Source organism: Elephantulus edwardii, unplaced genomic scaffold, assembly GCF_000299155.1.
Source record: "Elephantulus edwardii isolate Elephantulus edwardi_28Jun2011 unplaced genomic scaffold, EleEdw1.0 scaffold00007, whole genome shotgun sequence".
Lineage (NCBI taxonomy): Eukaryota > Metazoa > Chordata > Mammalia > Macroscelidea > Macroscelididae > Elephantulus > Elephantulus edwardii.
The window spans coordinates 26980406-27003906 of record NW_006399757.1 but is presented as its reverse complement, the minus strand read 5'-3'; the positions used below and the strand labels follow the sequence as shown (position 1 = coordinate 27003906).

At 36.4% G+C, this 23501-nt stretch overlaps 1 protein-coding gene and 1 pseudogene across 1 annotated transcript in view; one reads left to right on the top strand and one right to left on the bottom strand.

Annotated features, from left to right (window-relative positions):
- PCDH15 (protocadherin-related 15) overlaps window positions 1-23501 on the bottom strand; it is a 454971-nt gene that overhangs the window by 147230 nt on the left and 284240 nt on the right. The window lies entirely within an intron of this gene.
- Window positions 10469-11229, top strand: LOC102870595 (annotated as a pseudogene).

The following is a 23501-nucleotide window of genomic DNA, read 5'->3' as shown; positions in this document are numbered from 1 at the left end:
TAATTGGGATGGGAGTGTCAGAGACAGTGTGATTGGCACCAGACAGAGCAGAGTTTAGGGCTGTTGTTCATAGGGTCACCATGAGTCGCAAGCGACTCGATGGCACATAACAACAACAACAACAACAACTGATAGCATATTATGATTATCACAGGAATCCAGAATTAAGGTTGCATAGTGGAGTGCATTGGAGTCAGGGAGGAGGGTCAGGGTTGGGGTCAGGGGGGATTTTTACCAACAAAGAAGTTTATATTTTGCTTTTCAAAGAGAGAAACAAACTGCAGGAAGGGAGGTAAAGAAAAAAGTGCAACAATGAATGAATGAAAATCCAAAATCTCTGTAAAGGTTAATGAAAATTAATAAAATAAAATTTAAAAAACATAATGTTATAGATTGAATTGTGTCCCCAACAGTACATGTTATTACTGATATCGTGTAGATGTAATAATCTTCCTTGATCTGATAAATCAAATAGCTGGAATAGGGCCTAGAGTAGGATACAACAGCCTTATTTCTATCACAGCTCTGATTAAGATTTGTTGTAAAAAGGTACAAAATAATGTAAAGGGAATCTCTCAGAAGTGGGTCCTTTAAAATCTTTCATCTCACAAGAGATCAAAGAAAGAGGATCAGTATTCACAAGGGGGGGGAAAAAAAAGACTGGGAGCAGAATATGTGCACTGTGTGTGCATTTTGTCTAGGTTCCTGGGCAACTCTTGAAATCAGGAAACACAGAGAGAGACAGAAAAGAATCCCTTATATGTGGCACCCTGGATTTGGGTTTCTAACCTGGTAGGGAGCTCTGGTACCATATAGAGAAGAAGCTGTGCTGCAATCCCAAATGCGCAGGGTAGAATCCACCAGATGCTATCTGCGAGAAAGATGGACAATCTCTTCTCATGAGATTAACTATTTTTGCAAACCCACCTAGAGAGTAAGCTATGAGTTGGTTCCAACTCCATGGTGTGAAAAAAAACAAAAACAAAAACAAAAAAACCCCAATGCATATATGTGGTAGAAAGACAGATTATCTCCTCCCATGCAATTTACTGTCCCTGGAAACCCACTGGATCAGCTATGAGTCAGTTCCAATTTGAGAGCACACAACAACATGCACGTGTGTTTGTGTGTGCGTATCCCTCTTATACAGGAAGTTGTGGTGACTAAATGGTAAAGCACTGAGAAGCCAACTCAATAGGAGGTGGTTTGAATCCACTAGCTGCACAGGAGAAAGAGAGGCAATGTTCTCCCAAGTGATTTACTTTTTCGGAAAACCTGCTGGAGTTTCATTTATGAGTTGGTTCTGACTGCATTGTACACACCAAAAGCACCCTCTTAAGCTGTGAGAAAATAGTTAGGTCTTAAAAACATTTATTTATAGGGGAGCGCTGGTGGCCTAGTGGCAAGGATCTGCAACTAAAATCCCAGAGGCACACGGTCCGAATCCACCAGATGCTCTGCCGGGAAAGGAGGGACAATCTCCTCCTGTACCAGTCAGATCTGATTTGACGGTACACTCACACAAAAATAAAAAAACCAAAAAAAACATACATTCATTTATGATATTTCTGTTACAGTAGCATTAGATAAATAAGACAAAAATGTCTGATCACTATTTCTGGATTTTGGTTTTTTTCTTTCTTCCTCTGTTCAAAACTCAAGCTCAAATTATTTTCCATGATACGGGAACTGACTCATAGCTGGTCCTCCACTGAGTTTCCAAGGTTGTAAATCACACGGGAGGAATTTGTGCATCTTTTTTCCTCAGAGTCTCTGATGAATTTAACCACCAGAAAGTGCAGCCGTTGGATTAGCAGTGCCGATTTATCCTGCCTGGTTTCTCAAAACTTTAGCTTTTGTTCTCAGATTAGCAAAACAAATCTTGTCATCATTTATTTCATCTAACAATCTCCTTCAATACTTGCCTAATTGGTATTATGCTTTATCTTCATCCTCTGAATTCTGCTAATCTGAATTTGTGTGTATTATTTTGTTATTCTAATGAGGTCATTCACAATGATTTTTAAAAATGTACTCTGAAAAAAAATCAATTATCTATGAACCACTGACAAACATTTTATCAAAATTTTAATGATTCTTACCACTAGACTCCATGTCCTTGACTGTGTTTGTTGCTGTAGGTGTTCAAGTCCACTATGAGTTATAGTGACCTTATATAAGAACAATGGCTCTGGCTTCTGCCCTATCCTGAGCCAACTTCACCATCTCTGAGAAACCCAACCCCACTGCCACAGTCATTGTGTCAATCCATCTCTTCCAGGGTCGTCTTCTATGCTGACTCTCTACCTTCCAATCATGCTTTCCTTCCCCAAGGACTGGTTACTCCTATCAGCATGCCCAAAATATGTGAAACAGAGCCTCAAAATAAGTTACCTAAACATAAAACCATCTGTTTTACAAAGGCTTCAGCACCTGGTGATGTTCAATATATCCAGTGCATTTTCAATAAATACTTTTTGCTATAAGTAGAAATTTATACTGAAACTTTTAAAAAGTATAAAGCTATTGCTCCCTCACTCACTAATTTATTCATTAATTTTTCACTTATCTCTTTTGCTTTCTTTTGATATGAACATTAGAATATTAATTTAGATAATCGTACCTCTTTATAGGATTTAATTTTTCAATTTAATTTAATATGTTTAGAATTATAAATAAAAATGACAGTAATAAGGTTGAAATGAGCCACAATAGGCATCATGTTATAGCATTATACCTCCCTGACCAATGAGTGCCTTTCATTCTTTATTTATTGTTATGTGTCGAGATATATACATATATATGTGTGTGTGTGTATATATATATATATGTGTGTATGTATTTGTATATATGTTTGCATTTATATATGTGCGTGTGTGTGTGTATACACACACACACAAACACACACACTGTATGTAATGAGAGGATGACCGCTAAAGAAGATGGATTGACAATGGTGATTGTTAACAACAGGCTTAGGCATATCAGAGGACATGAGAACCACACAAGGTTGAGCAAATTTCAGGTTTTCTGTTCATAGGGTCACTGTGAGGTGCAGGAGGCTTGATGGCATCTAACAACAATAACAAAAACAACATTGAAAAATGTTTCTTCTTTTTTCATCTAGAATTTTAATGATAGCAGCCTATGAGAAATACTTTTCTGACAATAATAATATTCAAGACAAATGAAACTAGGATTTGTTTTTTTGTAGGTGTCATGAAATTGTCTATAGCATGTATAACAGAAAGAAACATTGTCCATGCCTGTAGTATTCTTATAATTGTTACTATGTTTGAACTCATTGTTGCAAACAACACATTAATTAATCTCATTGAAATTAATCTCTTATTTTTTTAACTATATCTCTACTTTGCCAAGCACAATGCCCTTGTCTCATCACTGATGCCCCTCTCAAATAAGTGAGATGAAGCCTTTCTATCCTCAATATATGGGCAGAATTTATAAATCTTGCTGTACCTAGATTTTCGTTCCCTTTTATTTAATCTAATTTTTATCATTCTCAATGAAAAGGAACCCAACTAAATTTACAAAAGTACTTAGGTAAAGATAAGGAAAATATACAATTGCTTACAGAGAATCCTTTAAAATAAAAAGAGTAAAAAAAATTAAAAACATTATATTTCACTTTATTATTACAATATTCTGTGAAAAAGGATGATTTTGTCACTGTGAATAGAAAATGATAATGAAGAAACATACAAAAGAGGCATCTGGGAGTGTAAGGTTTATTATTCAGATGTCTGCTCTAGCCAATGATTAACTGTTATTTTGTGTTGAAGCAATTACTGTATTAAAGACAGAGGATTAGGGTAGGATACAAGCTCCACCCTACTGGGGGCTTATATAAGCTCAGGAGACCTCAGCACCACATTTTTCCTCTCTCCCCACCCCCCTCACTTTGGGAAAACCTCACTCACCTGGGACATAGCTTCCAGCTGCTCACCGTGTCTACACCATTAATCTGCATCATTCACAGTCACCATCTAGGTGTGTCACAAATGACAGTCTACAAGACCCTGTACCACTGTTCCCCAGTTTATTAAAACTAGCCTGCTACCTATCGTCATGCAAATCATTCCCCTGACTTGTCAGAGTCTCTGGAAGACATTATAGTGAATCTGAATCCAAGGGCCATAAAGGAATTGGGGAACTGAGACACAGATGGAGCTGTCTGTGTTAGAAATTATGGACACATATAGATGGTTAAACATTTAGATGTGACCTGCTTCCAAACCTGTTTTACAACTGGGAGCTCCACCAAACACTGTCCACAATAGCAGGATGAATTATGAAAACATGGCATTAATATTAGCTCTGATGGACTCTTCTTTTCTGTTAAATATTTTGAATAAAATGATATTAAGACTATGTGCTATTGATACATTACATAGTCAGTGACTATCATTATTCTGAAATCATTAAGCCTGGAAAGCATTACTTTGAAGAAATACATAAACATAGTATGTTAGGCAGTCTCTAAGAATACGTCCAATTATTCCCACCATCATAATACAGAGCAGTGAGTCCCGAGACTCACTTCTAACCAAGAGAGTACAGCAGAGGTGATGCAATGCCACTCCCAATAACTATATTACATAGATTTGTAACTACTCTCTTGCTAACAGTCATATAGTCTGTCTGTCTGTCTCACTACTTTTAATAAAGGAAGCCACCATATGCAGATGCAGTAGCAGAAGATAGGCAGTTTGAACCTATCAATGCTCTCCAGGAGGAAGATGAAATGGAATTCTCCAAAAAGACTGACATTGACATCCTGAGAAACTCTGAGGGGATGTTCTATGCTGTCCTTTAGCTTGCAATTAATCAGAATCTATCTGTGTCAGAGTAGACGATGACGGGGTTTTACCATATGGGACTATCTCTATGTCAATGGACTGAAGACCACTTCTAACCAACAGCCATCAAGGTATCGTGACCATTAATTCAACATATCACGAGAAAGTTAATCTTACAAACAAATATATGAGGCTGGAATTTACCATCCTGGATTACAGTCTTGTGAGTTACTATGAAGTATAGGGCAAAGGAAAGTCATGCTTGGATACCTGATCCTCAGAAAGTCCTAGATAATAATATGTGCTGTTTTAAGTCATTAATTTTGTGGTAATTAATTTGCTGTGCAGTAAGATGTAACAAATATACATTGAACCAATGTTAGCATATTATAATTATGAATACACTGTATGCCAGGTGATATAAAAGTTGCTCAAATTTTTTGATACAAGAAAAATGTCAGTTATGCTTGTAAATTTTGTTACAATTTGAAATGAGTTAACTTTTGTAATTCTATAATTAATCCATTTTTATATTCATAAAGCATACAAACAATATTTGCAGCTAATATACAACTCTAATGTGAGGAGTATGTCAGGACATATTTTAAACATTAGGAAAACTATTTTGTGCACATTTTTGTTTCCTTAACTACAAAATAAGAATGGAAATAATGTAGAAAATGCTGCTAGTTTAATTTAAGGTGAAATTTAAAATCTTCTATTAAAGTGTACCACTAAGAGCATCTACAATTCTATTTGTTAGTAAATGTCTAAACCAGACTTACTTCTAGGCAAAATATGTGCTAATTAACCTTTGTCATGTCCTGACATATTTCTTACTATGGGAATCAAAAGTCGATATAAATATGCAATGTTCTCCTGGCTAGAATTAAATGAACTCCTATGATAATGAGTATTAGATTACAAAATTTCAAATCTTTTCTATTTATTGCCAACCAAGATCCATTTTACTTATATTTTGTGTCCCAGAAATATCAGTTGCATGATTGGGCAAATATTATAATCTAATTGGAATCACATTATAAGTGACTGCAAAATAAAGGAGTTGTTGTTAATCAAGACTCATAAAACCAGGCGATGCTCCTAAAACCACAGAATATAGCAAAAGTGAGTCAAGTGGGCTGGGCATAGATTAATAGAAGTGTGGGTGTAAGTAATTAAAAATAGTAATCCATTTTTTAAATGGTACCTCCTATGACACAGTGCATGTCCAGTTTGATTCTATGAGTTTTAAATTGTAGAAAACAATTTATCTTTTCTTTAAAAAAAAATCATTTGCCTATGTTTGACCTATTGGGTGTCAGTTTGTGATTATTAGCTATTTAATACAAAATGTATATGTGTGTACTGTTGATGATTTTGTGTGTGTGTGTTGATGATTTTTAGCTAATTATTATAAAATGGATTAATTGCTGGAATAGACATAGACATACATACATATATCTGGCATTGATTGATCTTTTAAATCCAGAATTGCCGAAATGTATTTATGCGGTTAATCCATCTTTTAATATATCAGACATCAAAATTTCACAAGTATACCTTCCCAGTTTAACCTTTTAACATCTAATTCAAAACATCATTGTTGAGGGTTTAAATTCAAAGTGACAACTGTCAGGTTAGATTTATTGTTGTCAAAAAAGTACCCTTTCGCTTGAAATGGAGAGGGGTCAGTACTGGATCTAAGCAGCTTCAGTGATGAGGCCCGAGATGGTAGAGAAGCACTTGGCTTCCGATTCATTCGACAAGGAATGCTAAAGGGAATTGTCCTATGTTTAGAATAACAGGACTTTGAACACTGGAGAGATAGATGGGTCGATATATTTTAAACAATTGGTCTTCTGGTTGTTATTGTTGTATTGTTCTTGTCATGTGCCATTGAGTCACCTGCGACTCTGGTTCTTATTGTTGTTGTTGTTATGTGCCATTGAGTCGCCTGTGACTCATATAGTGACCCTATGTACAATAGCACTAAACTCTGCCCTATTCTGTGCCAATCTCACTATCTCTGACACACCTACCCCCATGAGCCCAGGTCTTCCTCTCCTCACTGTCCCTCCACCCTCCCAAGCATGACGTCCCTCTCCAAGGACTGTTCCCTCCTCCACCCTCCCAAGCATGACGTCCCTCTCCAAGGACTGTTCCCTCCTTGCAACATGTCCAAAATATGCCAGACGAAGCTTCAGAATCCTTGCCTCTAAGGAGCAGCCGGGCTTCACCCTTTCCATGACAAATCTGCCCATATTCTTAGAGTGGTACATGGTATATTCAATACTCTTCCCCAGCACCACAGCTCAAAGGTATTAATTCTCCTTCTATCATCCCTAGTCATTGTCTAGCTCTCTGACCCTTAGCAAGTGCTTGCAAAGACCATGGCATTTATTAGGCACACCTTAGTTTCCAGACTGACATCATTGTACTTCAGTACTTTAGAGAGGTCTCTAACAGCAAAATTTCCCATCACAATACATCTTTTAATCTCCTAGTTATGGTGCCAAGAATGTTGACTGTGGAGCCAAGCAAACTAAAACTGTGAACAATCTCTATATCTTCACTATCCATCATGATGATGCCAATTGGCCCAGTGGTGAGAATCTTTGTTTTCTTGATATTGAGCCTCAATCCATACTGATGGCTGTAGTCCCTGACCTTCCACAGCAAGCGTTTCAGGTCCTCCTTGGTTTCTGCAAGCAAGGTTGTGTTATCTGCATAATGCAGATTGTTGATGATTCTTCCTCCAATCCTGATGCCACAAGTCTCCTCCTAGAGCTCAGCCTCCCGAATAATCTGTTCTGCACAAAGATTGAAAAGGTATGGAGACAGGACACATCCCTGGCGTATACTCTCCCTTTCTGATAGGCTCTTTAAATTGCTTTATCGGAGTTGTATTTGATGCTGATGCTATGTGTTCTGACCTCCTCCTGTTGGTGGTGCTGGTTTCTTTGACTCTGTTTTGGACTTTATTGGAATTCTTAAAGAAATCTACAGGTAATCAAAATCACCTGAACTAATATATCAATAAGAAGCTCTGGGTGACCCAGTGAGTAAGGAATTGCACTGCTAAAGGAGATGCAGGTAGTTCAAATCCACCTACTGGTTTATGGGAGAATAATGGGCAATTTTCTCTTGTGTTATTTACAACCTATGAAAACCCATTGAAGGGTCAGCTACGTTCTCTGTAGGTCAGTTCCTACTCAACAGCTCAGAATAACAATAATAGAGAAATACAAGCTTAAGTGATACTCCATTTAAAAAAAAAAGTCAGTTACAAAAAATGCCAACTTTAAGTTGTGGTAGCTCATTAATTTTAATATTTGCATTACACTTATGACCTATAAATGTTAAAAAGAGATAAAATTGTATTTTACTAAAAAGGAAACTGATTATTTAAAACCTTTTTAATATCAAGTAAGTATCACAGAGAAATGAACTGCTACAAGGCTTTTATGAAAAGTTCATAAAACTATTTCTTTTTTAAATTTTATTTTGTTAATTTTAGTGAATATTTACAGAGATTTTGGATTTCCATTCATTCATTGATGCACTTTTCTTAAGAAACAAAGTCAACTCATTGTGAGTTGGAATAGCCCCAACCCTCTAGCAAGATTTCCAGGAGGTAAACTGCCCAGAAAGAGATTGTCCATTTTCTCTTGCAGAGCAAATTTTGTTGTTGTGTTCCATCAAGCTGATGGATTTGAACCTCATACCTTTGGAACTAGAGCACAGCTTCTTATCACTAGGCCACAGAGTTCTGTCGCAGAGCGACTAATGTATTCCAAGTACCATAGTGCTATGGACTTTGGGTTGGCAGTATAATTCCCTAAAAACTGGCACCAAAGGCCCCCAAATATTCCTTATGGAAGTATAAACTAAATCATAGATATCTTCAGTATTTTATTTTTTTAAATAGACACTACAATGAATCTCTTGTAGTTAAATTACTTTTAAAATATTTTCCTTTTTGTTAGTAATGACTGTACTAAAACAATAGGACTTGCAATCGGAATATGAGACTCAGTATATGACAGTATAAACACAAGTAAAACAATCACGGTGCAATTTAAAATCTACTTTTATTACTAGGTTCAACAATTAACAATAAAAGTAAATTTTATACATATGGAATAAAATTGCTAATTATTTCAAGTGCCATGCAGTTTGGATTATGAAAGTATTTGTAACTAGATGCAATAAGATTTCACTGGGACTTAATCTATTACTTTTTTTCAATGGAGAAACAAATCTCATTTATTTTGATAAGTTTGAAGGCAATATATTTGCAAGTCAGTACCAATTAAGACATTGTTTTTGTATCTATGAGGAAGAAATTTAATGAAGATGGGATGGGTGAGAAAATTCCAGAGAACTTCTATAATTTTTATCCTTGAAGTACTTGCATCAGGGTGATCTAATTTAACATATTTAACAAAGAAAAACAATTTTTAAAAGACTTGAATCAAGAGGGATACAACAGATCTTTCAATGTTATTAGAATGGATTTGATATAAGAAAATTAATAAAGGACCAAATGCTTATGCACTGCTTTTTCTGTGTATGTTTACTATCATTATGAGTTTTCTAATCAATGCTATATCCTCCCCTTAAGATATAGAAACTAAAAGCCTAAGTGTTAAATAAATTCTCAATACATAAAAATATTTGAGAGGTGATATTAAAATCTAGTGTCTACATGAGTATATATTGAAATCTCTTTTATTAATACAATTTTCTTTGTAATTCTCAACTCACTGGCATCGTAGAGTTTGATTTCTAGCAAGTCTCTATTGGGCTTCCGAAACTTTACATCATTAAAGACTTGAACAGATGCCTTTTCTTTGAGCAGTACAACACATAATACACTAAGTAAGTCCCTAGAACTTCCCTTTGTAGGAAGGGAAGCTCTCACACTATAAATTATTAAGAATTAGCTGAAGAAATGTTATATTTTGAGATTCCCTAGCATTTTGGAAAAAAGATTTGGATTTAGTAGGTACATTGAGTTAGGCCCAAGAATAACATTAATGACTCAACATTCAAACAGACTCGAACTCATTGCCATGGGATTTCTCTTTCCTTGCTGCATTGCTCCTTTATCTTCTCCACTTGGTTAATTCTTCGTTTCAGATCTAAAGCCTATAACAAAGGATTGTCCTTTGAGTTCTCAACCAATCAGAGCTAAGCTAAGATCACTGTATTAATCTGCTAAGCTTCTAATTCTGATACTGAATATGTTAGGCGCAAGCATATGAAAAAGTTGCTTAGTTTCCTTGATCTTATTTATCTTCAAATGATTGTTTACTTGTTTTTAGAAGGTTGTTGTGTGTGTGCAAAAGAACATAAGATATATAAAACACTCCTTTTAAACCTAGCCATACTGTCAATATTATCTCTTTAAAGGGTATATTGGTAGCATTTTAAAGATTACGAAGAACAAGATAAAGTCAAACCTAAGGTCAAGAGGAAAGAAGGACCAAGTTCCATTTTCCAGCGAAAGTGTGTTGGATGTGTTACTTTTAGACATTAGTATGCATGTCATATCTCATGGCTATTATTTGTATAATTTTTTTATAAGTTCCATTTTCAGAGGTTTATTTTAAATAAAATAATAGCATATGCCTTTTGGAATTATGGTGGCTGTGGATATCAAAGAGATGGTCACACCAAAAGAAAAACATTATTGTTAGTATTTTAGGGATGGCTGCATACAAAGCTGGGAATCTTTTGGGTTGATAGTGCCTGGATCCCCATTTTGAACAGTGGGAGTGTCCTGGACTACTTCTCAGAAAGAAGCAACCCTTTTTATGACAGGATGTGCAATAAAGAGTAGTAAAAATACAGAGACCCACACTAGAATACTTGCATCGGATGACTGGAGTGGAATACAGCCTTCTACACGCTCCAGTACCAATTCTTTTTCTTATTTGTAAGGGGCAACAGCAGGCACTTACTCAAGTCATCCCACTAGCTGATTGTTATTGCTAGAGTGAGTTGTCAGGTGCCAAACTTGGGATCAGTTATACATTGCAGAGTGCTTACTACAGTGCATGGTTTTCAGTCAGCTTTTGATGAAACTATGCCATACTGTCAATATTGTCCCTCTAAATTGTATATTGATAGCATTTCAGGGATCATGAAGAACAAGATAAAGTCAAACCTACGGTGAAGAGGAAAGAAGAACCAAGTTCCATTTTCCAGAGGAAGTGTGTTGGATGTGTTACTTTTAGACCTTGGAAAAAATTCCCACCTAGGTTTGTACAGCAAAAGTCTGAAGAAAAACCCGTGTTCCAGTGGATCAAAGAGCTGGAACCTCTTACCAGAAGCTGTAAAATATGAAGAGAAAGACACTATACAGCATATCCAACAGAAGTCCCCTCTGAGAAATGAATGAGAGACCAGTGAGTACTGGGACGGAAGTTGGCAAGACTCCTCGCCTCTACTCTCTCATACCTCATTTATGGGGCAAGCTCACAAGCTTTTCATCTTTAACATGCTTTGTTAAAGCTTTCTCCTCTGTATAATTTTTCCTCTTCTTTTATTCCCTTGTGTGTATTGTCGAATCGGATCTGACCAGCACAGGAGGAGATTGACCCTCATTTTCCAGCAGAGAATCTGGTAGATTCTACCCGCATGCCTTCATGATTGAAAGAACAGCATCTTGCCACTAGGCCACCTGAGCTCACTTTGTATACTTATTTATAAGCATGTTATTCCAGCCATATTTTCTGTATGAATACTACTTTTGTATCTTTATGTAATCTTTAGCCTCTTGGACTTTTTTCAGCCTTCCCACTTACCGTATGTCCCATGTTATTACAAATGCGTAAAAACACAAGGGTTTGCTGTTTGTGTTTTGTGTTTTCTTCTAATAAAATGTTTAATTGCTTTTTTCTTAGCTTTTCTAAACTTTATTCAAAAGATCAATATGCAATTGAGGCTGCACAACAATTTCTTTCTCATTTCCTCATGACATCCACAATGTTGTCTCTTTTGAACTTAATGTCTTTCCCCCCTTCCTAAAAGCTTTTTTATTTTTTTGTAATTTTTTTTTCATAAATAAATTTTTTTATATTTTCCTGGGACTCTAGAGAAGAATGGGAATCCCAGAACACTTTATCATGCTAATGTGAAACCTATACTTGGACCTGGAGGCAGTTGTCAGAACAGAGCAATGAAATACTGCATGTTTCAAAATTGGGAAGTGGGTATGCCACAGATGTGTCCTGTCTCCATACCTTTTCAACTTGTATGCAGAACAGATTATCTGAGAGGCTGGGCTCTACGCGTAGAAATGTGGGATCAGGATTGGTGTGAGATCTATCAACAATCTGCAATATGCAGATGATACAACCCTGCTTGCTGAAACTGAGGAGGACCTGAAGTGCTTGCTGCAGAGAGTCAAAGACTGCAGCCTTCAATATGGATTGAGGCTCAATGTCAAGAAGACAAAGATTCTCACCACTGGACCAACTGGCAGCATCAGGATGAATGGTGAAGAGATTGAGATTGTAAACAACTTTAGTCTGCTTGGCTCCACATTAAACACTCTTGGCAACAGCAGCCAGGAAATTAAAAGACGTATTGTGATAGGAAAGTCTACTGTTAGGGACCTCTCCAAAGTACCGAAGAGCAATTATGTCTCTCTGGAGACTAAGGTGCATCTGATACAGGCCATGATCTTTGCAATCACTTGTTATGCATCAGAGAGTTGGACAATGACTAGGAAGGTTAGAAGGAGAATTCATGCCTTTGAACTGTGGTGCTGGAGAAGATTATTGAATGTACCATGAACTGGTAAGAAAACACAGATTTATCCTGAAGAGGGTTAAACTGGGAGGCTCCTTGGAGGCAAGGATTCTGAGGCTTTATCTAACATACTTTGGACATGTTGTAAGGAGGGACAGGTCCTTGGAGAGATACATCATACTTGGGAGGGTGGAGGGACAGCGCAAGAGAGGAAGGCCCTCTATGAGGTGGATTTGTTAAGTTACTTGAGTAATCATGATGAGTGTATCAGAGACAGTGGATTGGCACAGGACAAAGCTGAGTTTAGGGCTGTTATACATAGGGTTGCTATGACTTACAAGCAACTCGACAACACATAACAACAACTGGTTTACTTACAAAGTTTGTATACACTGATTTTCACACTGGAACTTAACATTTTCTTTATCCACCCCTCCTTTCCCTCCATTAAATTATGCAAACCTATGATTAAACCCTTCCTCCCCCCCTAAACCTCATCCCTCTGTTCCTCCTCTACCCTTCCTGGATCCTTATATACATTCTACATAATGGTCTTATACAGTGTTTGTCCTTATAAGACTGCGTTAGCTCACTTTGCATAATGCTCTCCAGTCCCTCCCAAGTTAGGTAGTGATTTATAAAATCACTGCTCCTGCATGCTGCATAGTATTTCACTGTGTTAATATTCTATAATTTCTCAATCCACTTGATTGTGGTTGGACATCTGGGCTGTTTCCATGTTCTTGAGATGGTGAATAATGCTACTGTGAAATTGGTGTATAATAAAAGGGTTTTTTGGCATAAAAATAGTACATGAATGTGTTCTCTAAACATCAGTAACAATAAAAAATAAACTTGTAAATTTTATAAGTATTATCTAGCTCAGTTATTATATCTTATTCAGACTAATTCTTCTTCTCATCTTTTCAAGAATGTGTCAAGGTTTTATCTGAAATGTCGGGGAGGTATCTTCCTTTGTGTTATTTTTACTTTGAAAAACAACTTCCATAAATAGGGCTTCATTTAAGGAGAGGCTGACACTAAAACTCCAGAGCATTAAATAGCAATTAAATTAGTTAAAATCCAATTATTTAATCCATAAAGGTCTAATAATTCAGTTCATAGATGTTTATTGACTACATACTCTGTACACACCTGGCATCTACTATGCAATAGAGATACAAAGCTAAATAAGAGGAAGTAGGTTTTATCCTAAGCTCAGTCTTATAAATGGCACAGCTGTTTAAAGAATTCAACCAAAATGTGGTGGTGGTGTTGTTCTGTGCCATTGAGTTGTTTGCTACTTCTAGCGACCCTATGTACAACAGGTCTAAACCCCACTCTATCCTGTGCCAATTGCACTGCCTCTGACACACCCATCCCGATTACCCCAGTCACCGAATCAATCCACCTCATAGAGGGTCTTCCCCTCCTGTGCTGTCCCTCCACCCTCCCAAGCATGAAAAAAACTGAATATTTGTTGAGTGAGCATCATTGCAACTTTTGTTATTTCTTACTCAAATACCTGCAAACTAACTGTGAGTAGGCAGTACTAAAGGAGTTAACATGTGTTGATAGAATAATTAGATCAGGCATACGTATTCCCAGCTTACTGACTTATTGAAATCAGGCTAAGATGCAAGTATTTTTACACTAGAATTCTCTCTGAAAACTTTTAGAGAACAATAGCTTACCCTCCAACAAGTTTTCAGAGCTTACAGATCACACTGTAGGTGACTGTCTATCTCTCTCCTGTGGGGCATCTGGTAGACTTCTCTGAGCTGCCAGGACATCTCTTCACTACTAGGTCATTAGAACCTTTGTACTTATCAAAAATTCTTTCAAGTCCTCTTCATTAAATCACATTCACTTGCAAGTCTAATTGCTATTTATCCAGATACCAACTTCTGCTATTTCACTTTGAAAGGTCTCTGACTTCTCCATCGCACTGTTATACTTAGCTCTGCTGTTGTTAGATGCCATAAGGTTGATTCAAATTCATAGTAATTCTTTAAACAGTAGATCCAAATCTTATCTTGCCCTATCCTGAACAGACCTCAGGATTTTAACTCTGATACTGAGGGTACATATAACTCTATATACAATAGTTGAAGTACTTACTCTGTTTAAATCTATATACAATAGTTGAAGAACTTACTTGGTTTATAAAGATGATTAAAAGAAAGAAAATTATATATATATGTGTCATTTATAAGGATGATTAAATGAGTATATAATACGTATATATTCATCTTTATAAAACATATATGTATATATGCCTATAACCAATGTATTTTTATTAGTAACATTAATGCAGGAAAACTGGACATTGTTAAAAAAGAAATGGAACACATAAATATTGATATGCTTAGGTATTGGTGAAGTTGATGGCTTACATGGAACATTTTGAATCAGATGATTGCATGTTCTTACTATTCCAGGGATGGAAAGATAAGAAAAAAATGGGGTTGATTTCTTAATAAAAAAGTCATACCTAGATCCATCATGAAATACAATGTGATGAGTGACAGGATAATATCCATACACATATAAGGAAGTCTAGTGAATACCACTATCATTCATATGTATGCACAAACAACTAGAGCCAAAGAAGAGGAAAAAGATTTCTACCAACTTCTGCAGCCAGAAATCAATCGAATATGCAATCAAGATGCATTGATAAAATGGGTGGTTGGAACGCAAAAGGTTGGAACAGGGAAGAAGAATCAGTTGCTGGAAAACATGGACGTGGTACAGAAATGAAGCTGGAGATAGAATGATAGACTTCTACACATTCAATGATTTATTCATTGCAAATATCCTGTATAAGAAACACAAACACAGATTATACACATATATTTCACCTGATGGTATGCGTAGAAATAAAATTGATTATATCTGTTGAAAGAATCACTGGAGAAGCTCAATATCAACTGTGAAAATCAGGCCAGGTGCTAATTGTGGATCAGACCACCAAATACTCATATGCAAGTTTAAGGTGAAGTTGAAGAAAATAAAATCAAATCCACAGGAACCAAAATTTGATATTAAATCTATCCGACTCAAATTTCAAAGCCATCTCAGGAACAGGTTTGAAACCTTGAACACCAATGACCTAAGACCAATGAGCTGTGAGACTATATCAAAAATATCGTCCAAAGAATGCAAAAGATCATTACAAAGGAAGAAGAGAAAGAAAAGACCAAGACGGATTTCAGATGAGACTCTGAATATTGTATCAGAGCACTAAGAAGCCAAAGCTAGCAGAAGAAAATAAGAAATCAAAGAGCTGAACAGAAAATGTCAAAGGGGAGTTGGGGATGACAAAACAAGGCATTACAATGAAATGTGCAAAGAGCTGGAGTAAAAAAATCAAAAGGGCTGACTCATTCAGCATTTCTTAAGCTGAAGGAATTAAAAAATAAATTCAAGCCATGAGTGGCAATACTTAAGAATGCTTTAGGCAGAATGTTAAATGATCCAAGAAGCATTTAAAAAAGATGAAAGGAGTATACAAGAATCACTGTACTAGAAGGAATTGGCTGACACAAAAGAATTTCATAAAACAACATATAAGCAAGAGCCTGTGGTGATGAAGGAAGGAATTCAAGCTACTCTGAAAGAACTGGCAAAAAAACAAGGCTCCATGAGTTGACGGCATACTAACGGACATATTTCAACAAACAGATGCTCCCCTGGATGTGCTCACTAAGTTGTGCCAAGAAATCTGGACAGCTACCTTGCCAACTGACTGGAAAAGATTGCTATTTGTTCCCATTCCAAAGAAAGGTGACCTGACAGAGTGCAGAAATTTTCGAACAATATCATTACTATAACATGCAAACAAGATTATGCTCAAAATTATCCAAAAACTGGAGCAACACATCAATAGAGAACTACCAGATGTTCAGGCTGGGTTTAGAAGAGGCCATGGTACTAGAATATTACAGGTAATGTTAGATGGATCTTTGCTGAAAGCAGAGAGAATAAGATGAATCTCTATCTGTGTTTCATTAATTATGCAAAGCCTTTTGACTGTGTGGATCACCACAAACTGTGGTTGACTCTGAGAAGAATGGGAATCCGAGAACATTTGATTGTGCTTAAATTAAACCTGTATTTGGACCAAGAGACAGTTGTCAAAATAGGGCAAGGAGACACTGCATGGTTCAAAATCAGGGAGGGTGTCAGCCAGGGATGTATTCTGTCTCCATACCTTTTCAAACTGTATGCAGAACAGATCATCAGGGAGGCTGGGCTGGATGAGGAGGAATATGGCATCAGGATTGGAGGAAGATTCATCAACAACCTACATTGTGCAGATGACACAACCTTGCTTGCTGAAGCTGAGGAGGACCTCAAACACTTGCTGTAGAAGGTCAGGGACTGCAGCCTTCAATATGGATTGAAGCTCAACATCAAGAAAACAAAGATTCTCACCCCTCGGCCAGCTGGCAACATCATTTTGGATGGTGAAGAGATTGGGATTATTAACAGTTTTAGTGTGTTTGGTTCCACAATCAAGACTCTTAGTACCAGCAGTCATGAAATCAAGCTGTCAGGGACCTCTCCAGAGGACTAAAGAGCAATGACAACAGGCTTGAGACTAAGGTGCACCTGATCTGGGTCACAGTCTTTGCAATTGTGTGCTATGCATCAGAGAGCTGGACAGTGACTAGGGATGATAGAAAGCGAGTTGATGCCTTGAGCTGTGGTGCTGGAAGAGTGTTGAATATATCATGGACTGCTAGGAGAACAAACAGGTTTGTCATGGAGATGGTGAAACCAGGCTGTTCATTGGAGGCAAGGATTCTGAAGCTTCATCTGACATACTTTGGGCATGATGTAAGGAACGACCAGTCCTTGGAGAGGGACATTATGTTTGGGAGGGTGGAGGGCTACAGCAAGAGAGGAAGACACTCGGTGAGATGGATCGAGTCAGCGATTGGGGTGGTGGGAGTAAGTGTGTCAGAGACAGCGAAGTTGGCACAGGATAGAGCAGGGTTTAGGGCTCTTGTACATAGATAGGGTCATTATGAGTTGTAAACAACCGAAGGGCACATAACAACAATAACAATATAAAAATGTGAGCTCTGATGACCTAGTGGCAAGAAGCTGTGCTGTATTTCCAAAGACACATGGTTTGAGGCCACCAGCTGCTCTGTAGGAGAAGAACGGGCAATCTCCTCCTGTTCAATTAACTGCATCTAAAAACTCACTGGTGGGTCAGCTATGGATCAGTTACAACTCTACGGTACACAGCAATAACAGCAATGTTAAAATGGAGTGGAAATGCATTTTTCACTTTGCAATTAAAGTGATACATGTCATTGTTTAAGTTTTTTGTTCTCCAGCAGTGGTAAAGAAATGGAATTGTGCCATTTTTTCCCTTAAGTTCCAATTTTAATTCTTCATATTCTACTTGCTTTCGAGTTTTATTGAGTACCATCAAGTTGGAACCTACCGTTGGCTGACCCTCCAGTGGTTTTCAGAGGCAGTTAATTGCCTCGGAGGAGACTGTCAACCCTTCTCCCATCGAAGAGCTGGTGCATTCAAACTATATACTTTCAAGATTTCAGTGCAGCTTCTTAACACTAAGCCACCCGACCTCCCTCTACTTGCTTTTAGAGAATTCATTTCTGACCCTTCTCTGACATTGGTACTATACTCAGATCCTGGTTAAAGAAGCAAAAGAATTGTCCTCATTACTGGAGACAGTCACAGAACTAGGCAATGGAGATGGCATCTTTCCTTTTAAACATATTCCTTGAGAGGAAGGACTTTAATTTTAGAAATATTTACATGGATAAAACTTGCGTAAGTGTATTAAATAATAATGGTAATGACAGTTTTAGAGAATGTCCTCTGAGCATCTTTACAGAGCTCGTTTTGGAGTCTTCTCATTTATGAAGTATTGATAACTCCAGGACCAGTCTCTGGAGAAGAATAACATGCTTGGTAGAGGAGCATGTCAGGGAGTCTCTCAGGGAGATGGAGTGACAAAGTGACAGCAACAATGGGCTCAAACAGAAACTATCCACACAGGAAAGGGCAGTGTTCCCTTAGGTTGCAAGTGAGGTTGTCATGATAGTATAAAGCTCTGGTGGCCTAGTGGCAAGAAACTGCACTGCAATCCCTAAGGCGTGTGGATCAAGGCCACCAGCTGCTCTGTGGGAGAAGGATGGGCAATCTTCTCCTGTGTGATTAACTGCCTCTGAAAACCCGCCTGAGGTCAGCTATGGGTCGGTTCCTACTCAGCAGTACCCAACAACAGCAAGTGTGAACTAGTAGGTTAGTACCCTCAGAAAGCTTTAATCAGTTTTTATAATATATAATAATATATTAAATGTTTTCCTTGAGTCTATATTTGCCAGAGATATAAGGCAATGGAAAAGAACACCTTATATAAAAATTAAGTCTTCATATGAAAAAGTGGGTCTTAAATTCTAAGCAGAATATTTAAGACTTTTTTTAGCCTTGAGTCTTGTTATTGGAAGGCTTAATTCATTCAGCTACATGTGTAATTATTAAGCCATGTGCAACCTTGAAGATAGGTAGAAACTAAATTTCATGTGAGCACAGAGTGTGAGAAAGCTGTACTTTCTCAGTTGTTAAAGAAAAAAAATGTTATCTTGGAAGTGAGATTTTAATGTTGCATGAAGAGACAAGAAAGATTATCTCCAAATAAACTCAGCTTCACATTAGGCTGTGACTTTTAAATCCTATAGAAACAATGTGATAAACAATGGCTATTTTCTGCATGCAGGTTCTTGTACTGTAACATGATTCTCAGAGAGCACTTTTATTCCTTTAAATTTTTGAAATGAAAACTTATAATTCTCCAGAAGATGTTGTACTTATCTATTAAAAGCCTTTTCTTAAAATCCCCAAGTCCAAAGTTATGTGGTATATGTAAAAATGATGGCAATAAGCCAAAATACAAAGGAATTCCATCCCCTTGCATAATGTTATGTCAAGAAAAGCTGCTCACTCACCATTTCCTTAGCTATTATGATAAAATCGTTTTTCATACTCAAGAACAAACAGCTCATTGCCATTGAGCTGGAACTAACGCACAGTTGACTTCCCAACAGGTTTTCAGAGACAACAAATCATGTGGGAGGGCACTGCCATCCTTCTCCCATGGAGCGGCTGCTGGAGTCAACTGCTTGCCTTTGGGTTGTCACCATGAAGGCACTGGAGCTCCCTTTCATTTTCATAGTGTACAGTAAGTAGTATCTGTGGACTCCCAATGATACTTTTCCTCTATTTGGGGCACATCAGGAGGTGTACCTCAATCCTTTACTATCTTATATGATATCAATTGTATTTCTTATTCTTTCTCATTTTTAGAACCTTATTTCAAATATAAATTGTATGAAATTTTAACATTTCCAGTTATTACAAAATGAATTAATCTTTAATTAATAAGACACACTGACAAAACTGAAAAGTTTAATTTATCATTAAATGATATTTACATTTTATGTAAATATGTATATTATGTATATACATAATATGTATATTATGTCATATGTATAATATTTTCATTTAGGATTTAAAATATCAAAGTTGAATAACACTGGAAATTGAAAGTAAAATTATTTTTATGAGAGGCAGAAAAATAACAATTTTTTAAAAATTGTATCAAAAATACCTTAAGAATAATTGCTCATTCATGTACACAAAGTTTAAATTGCTGCTTTTATGGAAGTCATACAATCCACTACATAAATTGTCAAATGTAAACGTATGATGTTAAATCATAAAATATTTAATAATTAGTACTTATATCCACTAAATAAACATAAAAATCTATATTTATTTAATATAAATCACCTTATGTCTATTAAATAAATATAAATACTTGTATTTATTAAGCTATGTCTGTTTAGCTAGTTTATTTTTCTGGGAGACATATAAATAATTGTCTTTTGATAAAATGTGATAATTTGTTTAATATACTACACTTTTCCATTCAAAATCTATATTCACATTTATACTCTATGGTCTATTCCGGACATATTGACCTTTCCAAGATATTTACCTTCAAAGTGATGACAAGTAAATTCCAGTGTGAGTAAGTCTTAGTGGATCATCCTGAGATACAGGTCAAATGTCAGAATGCTAAATTACTTGACCTACTGGAATCAATCTAGTCTTATTATGTATTTTTACTGCTATCAAGGTTTTTATATTTCTGTCTGCGTTAAAAAGAGATAAAACATATTTGCTGATTAATGTAGTTTTCAGAATCTTCAAGCTGATATCTTACTGAAAACTTTTCATCAAATATAAACATGTAATTAAGTGTGTATGACAGAACTCCAGCTACAGGGAGTATAAGTGAGTTTCTTTGTCAATGCACTTTGAAATCTGCTGCTATATTTGATGTAAAAAGTTTTAAGAAAAATGAATGTTTAATGACTACTGGAAATGTCCACTTAATGACAATTAGGAAAAACAGATATCTTAATGATATTAGATAAGGCTATATTCTGTTTTGTTGTAATATGTTGTGGTTACAGTTCTGTACTGTCAAGTCAGAAATGACCCAGAACTCACCCTCCAGGGGATTTTCAGAGGCAGTAAATCATATGAAGGGAGTTTGTCCATCTTTCTTCCAGCAGCTGGTGAACCATTTAACATTGCATTAACAGCAAAGTTTCTTATCACTAAGCCATCAGATCTCCTTGTTGCACTAATTTGTTGTTCTTGCTGAGTACTGTTGAATAGGGGATAACGCACAATTGGCCCTCCAGAGGGTTTTCAAAGGTAATTTAATAACAAGGAAGCATACTGCCCATCTTTCCCACGTAGAGCGGCTGGTGAATTTGAACCTATGCCTCCAGGTTTGCAGCACAGCTCCTTATTGCTAGGCCACCAACGCTCCCTATTGTGCTAGGAGTTGCAACCAATTCATGCCACAGACAAATAATCATAAGTGACATGATGAAATATCAGTTTGAAAAGGTTATGAAATTACAAAATGAATTCACGTGAAGTATTTTAACTGCCAGAGGAACCAAACAGAATGGAACGGAGACTTAGCTAGAAAATTGTTGTTAATTTGGCCATTATAAAAGTAAACATATATCTTTGTACAGCAAATTGCTTTCCCATTATGAGATTCCTCCCACACATAAAAAATTACTTAAAGCCAACCCAGAAGGAAACAATTGCTCACAGGATTTGAGGAAAGGCAGAATCAAGTCTATATTTGACATATGTAAAATGTTCCAACTTTATACATTATAAGCAGGAAATAATGTAAATTGTTTCATAATTTGGACAGCCTAATTTATTTTATCAAATATAAGATAGTATTTGAAAATCCTTGAATACATTTAAAAAAGTAATTAATTTTTTTTCAAAGACTCATTAGTATAATTTAAGGGGCTTTTTTTTTTGCATCTAACGGAATAATTAAGCATGTGAATGGGGTAGTAGTTTGGTTTCTTGTTATATTGCTTCTTTTATATAGTTCTGATAATCGACATTGTCATCAAACTTTAGCTAGTAACCCAGCAGGTTTTTTCCTTTGGTAAATATTAAAGTGTTTACTATGATGGTTATTTTTTGTTGGTTGCCTATACTTTGTGCTTTTATAATTTTAGATGAAGATAATGATATACATTGCATTCTATTCCAGCAAGCAAGCAATTACCAGTAGCTCAACATATAAGTGTTTTAAATTCTAAAAGAAGGAATAATGAGTTTTGCTTTTCAATAATGGCAGAACTGAAATATACTTAACTGTTTCACTAAACAATAAGTATCACCTCTCAAGTATTTTTTACAACCTTCATAAAGCTAGTTTAGAGTTGATAGGTAACATTTACTCATCTACATCTGCCAGTTTGTGATCAAGCTAGATTTCTTAGCAGAAAAAAAAATGGCTGGAGAAAGTAATTAATTGCATCAAATCACCAGACTTTAACTGGAAGCCCAGAAGTTTTGACTTATTATATGGTAGTAGTGCTTGATAAGCTGAAATCACTAGAAGTAAATTTTGTTCTCTTTCTTTTAAAGTGCATAGGAGCATTAATTGAATAAAAAAATGTATTTCTTATCAAAATGGAAAGGCTAATAAAAAATTTAATCCAACTGTTACACCAGTGGACCAGTGGTAAGAAATTGTGCTGGAATCCCAACGGCATATGGTTCAAACTCATCAGCTGCTCAGTGGAAAAATAGGCAACCTCATGTCATGTAATTAACTGCTTTTGAAAACATACTGGAAGGTCAGTTATTGGGTGGTTCCAACATGATGGCAAACAACAGTGGCCTATTGGTAAGGAGCTGTACTGTCAACCCAAAAGCATGTGGTTCAAGCCCACCAGATGCCATAAAAGAGAAAGATGGCAATCTCCTTCCCCATGATTTAAGGCCTCTGAAAACCCCCTGGAGGGTCTGCCATGAGTTGCCATGAACATATAACAAAATTATATAAGTATATATTTATACATGTTTTTTTCTGCTCTCTTATATCATTAGTTTATATATTCAACAGTATACATTTTAGTAGAAACCAAGTCAACAACAGATCGCAATAGATTACAATTTATAATGGCTTGCCAAAAATTAATCGTTCAATGTTAGAGAATACTAGCTTTCTACTCACACTACTTTCTCTTCTTCTTAATCAATAATGGTAGAGCTAGTATACTGCCAATGAGCAAATGACAGCATTTCTCAAGCCTTCTATAGCTAAATGTGGATAGTTGTCTGGACTTTATAATGAAATGGGTGTTGAAGTGAAGTTTGTAACACTTGTCTGTTGTTGTTGTTGTTGTGGTTGTTGTTGTTATGTGCCGTCGAGTCCTTTGCGACTCATAGCGACCCTATGTACAACAGCCCTAAACCCTGCTCTATCCTGCGCCAACCGCACCGCCTCTGACACACCCATCCCGATTA